The following is a 4,142-nucleotide window of genomic DNA, read 5'->3' as shown; positions in this document are numbered from 1 at the left end:
AAAAATTTTGCAGCCCTCTGGGATCTTTAAGGACCTGAAGGGAAAATTCCTTCTGGCATGGTTTCTCTCCCGAGCTAGCCAAGGCAAAAACAGAGCAGGGGTTCTCGGGGAGAGAGAGCCACATCAGTGCAGGGAAAGGGACGGAACCTGCCCAATTAAGATTCATTAAAATTGCAAGATTCCATTCCATTTCCCGAAAGGAAGACTTTCCTTTAGAGAACGGGAATGAAATGTAGAAAACAGAGAACAAACCCTAACAAATGATCAGGAAAGGAGATATGATGATAAACACTGGGAATGAAAAAAAAAAGAGAATTTTTGGAATTGGAGTGATTGAGACCAAAAGGAATGAGATGAAATGAGGGGTAGTGAAAAGGACCCACACTTGCCAAAAGTACTCCTATTCAAATGCTGACATCAGGCAAGAAAGGTAGATAAAAACGGAGAGGTAAAGGAATTGAAGACAAGCAGTCATAAAATGAAAATAGGGAATATTTTGAAAGCACATGAAAATCAAAAGGTGTATGGGATGACAAGAAGTGCAGGGAAAGGTATTGAAGCTTGCCCAACTAATCTTCAATGAAATCTTGAAAAGAGAGAACAAAGTCTAACAAACACTCAGGAAAGGAGATATGATGAGAAACAGTTCAAATGAATACAACTGAGAAATTTGGAACCAGAGGGATTGAGACCAAATGGACTGACATGAAATGAGGAACAATGATATGGATGACACTTGCCAAAAGAACTCCAATTCAAATGATGCAATCAGGCAAGAAAGGTAAATAAAAGAAGGAGAGGGAAAGGAATTGAAGACATGCCAGCTTAAAATAAAAAAGGGAAAACATTGAAAGTACTTCAAAAGCAAAGAGTGAATGGGACGACAAGAAGTGCAGGGAAAGGGATGGAAGCCTGCCTAATTATTCTTCATTGAAATCGCAAGATTTCATTCCCTCTTCCTAAAGGAAAGTCTCCTTTCGGGAAAGGGAATGAAACCTTAAAAACAGAGAACAAAGTCTAACAAACACTCAGGAAAGGAGATATGATGAAAACCAGTGCAAATGAAACCAACGAAGAATTTTTGGAAATGGTGAGATAGAGACCAAATGGACTGAGATGAAATGAGGGGCAGTGAAAAGGACCAACACTTCCCAAAAGTACTCCAATTCAAATGCTGAAATCATGCTGGAAAGTTGAATATAAGGAGAGGAAAAGAAATGGAAGACATGAAAGATTAGAATGAAAAAGGGAAAATTTTGAAAGCACTTGAAAACAGTGAATGGGATGACAGGAAGTGCAGGGAACGGGATGGAAGCCTGCCCAATGAATCTTCAATGAAATCTTGAAAAGAGAGAACAGAGACTATCCAATGCACAGAAAAGGAGATATGATGAGAAACATTGTGAGTGAACACAACTGAGGAAAATTTGGAACTGGAGGGATTGAGACCAAATGTACTGGAATGAAACGAGGGACACTGAAAAGGACAAACACTTGCAAAAGTACTTGAATTCAAATTCCGAAATCAGTCAAGAAAGTTAAATATAAGAAGGAGAAGAAAAGAAATTGAAGACATGCCAGCTTAAAAAGAAAAAGGGAAAATTATGACAGCATGTGAAAAGCAAAGAGAGAATGGGATGACAAGAAGTGCAGGGAAAGGGATGGAAGCCTGCTCAACTAATCTTCAAGGAAATCTTGAAAGTAGACAGCTAAGACTAATAAACACTCAGGAACTGAGGTACACCTGTGTACTGGTGCTGCAGGCCATTGCCCAGAGGCTCTCCCAGCCAGCACTGCCTGCTCTTCCCTGCTCTGGGCCACAAGCTGCAAGTTCATTTGCTGCCTGGGCCACCGGCTGAGCCCCAAGCCAGGGCCGGGGCCTTTCCCCAGAGCTCTGCAGCCACTGCAATGCTCACAGCTCCGAGGCTGCAGCAGCTCCAGGAGCCTTTGCACACCGCTCCCGGGGATGCCCAGGCTGCCACTCTTGGCCTGTCTGTGCAGGGCAGGGGCCTGCACTCCATGATCCTGCTGCCTCCCTCCCAGCTCAGCCTTGGTGTCTCCTCCAGGTGCTGCCAGAGCTCTTGGGGCCGGGCCAGGAGTGGCACAGCCCCAGCGTTCCCCTCTCTGGGACATCACCGTGCTGGCAGCTCCAAGGTTCCCCTCTCAGGGACACCACAGCTGGGGGCAGCTCCAATGTTCCATGCCTTGGAGACGCTCCAAGGGAAGCGTCCAGAGCCACACCCAGTCGTGAAACCGACCAGGACAACCCCGCAGCCGACGCCGTCCTGCCGGGGACGCACTGAGGGGATCTCCTTCCCCTTCCCTCTGGCACGGAGGCAAATCCCATCCTCTCCTTGTCCTTCCTCCCCCAGACAAGGAGCTGAGCATGGAGACCAGGGAGGACAAATCCCCACGCCAGATATTCGTGGAAGAGGCCATTTTGCGCAGCTCCACGGGGCAGGAATCCAATGGGGAGGAAAAGTCCTGGCGATCCCTGGTGAGAAGAGACTGCAAAAGCAGATCACGAGGATCTGAGGAGGAAAGAGCCACCCTGTGCCAGGAAGGCGACCAGAGATGGAGCCAGAGCTCAGACCTGGTGGTCCATGAGCAGCTTCATGATGGGGAGAAGCCCCACAAGTGCTTTGGGTGTGCGAAGAGCTTCAGCTGGCGGTGCGACCTGCTTCGCCACCAGAGGATTCACACAGACGAACGGCCCTACGAGTGTGGGGAATGTGGGAAGAGCTTCAGGAACAACTTCCACCTGATCAGTCACCAGAGGATCCACACTGGGGAGAGGCCCTACAAGTGTTCTGAGTGTGGGATGGGGTTTCTGACCAGCTCCCAGCTCCTTGAACATCAGCAGACACACACAGAGGAGTGGCCCTTCCGCTGCCCCACCTGCGGGAAGGGCTTCAAGCACAACTCCAACCTCATCACCCACAGGCGCATCCACACCGGGGAGAGGCCCCACGAGTGTGATGTATGTGGGATGAGCTTCATACAGAGCTGGGACCTGATCCGCCACCAGAGGACCCACACTGGGGAGAGGCCTTATGAGTGTGATAAATGCAGCAAGAGGTTCTGCACGAGCTCCAAGCTTCTGTTGCACCAGTGGATTCACACAGAGGAGAGGCCCTTCTGCTGCCCCGACTGTGGGAAGGGCTTCATGCAGAACTCCACCCTCGTCAGACACCAGCGCATCCACACTGCGGAGAGGCCCCATGAGTGTCCCTAGTGTGGGAAGAGCTTTTCACGGAGGTCTGACATGACCAGACACCAACTGAGGCACCAGTAAGGGAAGCCCTGTGAGTGCCCCCAGTGCAGGAAGAGCTTCGTGCACTGCTCCAACTGCATCCCCCGCTGGAGGCTGCATGTTGGACAGAGCCCTGGTGACCCACATTCACTGTGGTCCATGTTGGGAAGACACCTGCACATTTTTTTTGGACTTAATTATTTCTCTTCACCCTCTTTGTGCTCCAGAAGCCAAGAGGAATTGGTCTGTCACCTCAAAACCACTCCAATCCCACTGAGAACAACTCACATTTAACTGACAGGGTTCAATCCCACCCCAAATGGCTTGTTCCCACCTCAGAAAAACTCAATCCCATGCCAAACTTACTCGATTCCACAGCTTCCAGGGTGAGATGGGGTTGGAAGGAGATTGGGAGATGTGGGATCCAAATTTGGAACAATGGGATTAGGATTGTGTGGGGCTGGGTGAGTGGGATGTATTTGATAGTAAATCAAACATTCAGGCTTATTGATTTCTGTCTCATTCATTTTCAGTCCGTGTCAGTTCTGTTTTCACTGTGCCACCTTCTCAGCTGATTGTGTTAGGGAAATTAATCCACGCACACCAGAGGTTTATATCCAAAAAGGAGACAGAGGAGTCCTTTTACTTTATTCGAATAAAGGGAGAGGCCATGGGGCATTTACCTTGCAGTCTCTCAGTTTTTCAGAGGACGCAGCCTCCTTTTTTATCCTAATAATTTCCTGGCTGCATTTCCCTCTCTCTTTCCCCATTGGCTGATTTTTTTTTTTTTTTTTTTTTTTTGAGAGGTACAGACTTCCCGAAATGCCTAAGATTCCCCTTTTAATGTATAACCACCCCAATTTTCAATTTTTATGGGATTTATGGGTTA

At 48.3% G+C, this 4,142-nt stretch overlaps 1 pseudogene; it reads left to right on the top strand.

Moving 5' to 3' along the window:
• The first annotated feature begins 2,341 nt into the window (after positions 1-2,341).
• LOC120748134 (zinc finger protein 239-like) lies at positions 2,342-3,750 on the top strand (annotated as a pseudogene).
• Positions 3,751-4,142: the final 392 nt, after the last annotated feature.

Source organism: Hirundo rustica, unplaced genomic scaffold (genome assembly GCF_015227805.2).
Source record: "Hirundo rustica isolate bHirRus1 unplaced genomic scaffold, bHirRus1.pri.v3 scaffold_588_arrow_ctg1, whole genome shotgun sequence".
Lineage (NCBI taxonomy): Eukaryota > Metazoa > Chordata > Aves > Passeriformes > Hirundinidae > Hirundo > Hirundo rustica.
This window is presented reverse-complemented; position numbering and strand designations above follow the sequence as displayed.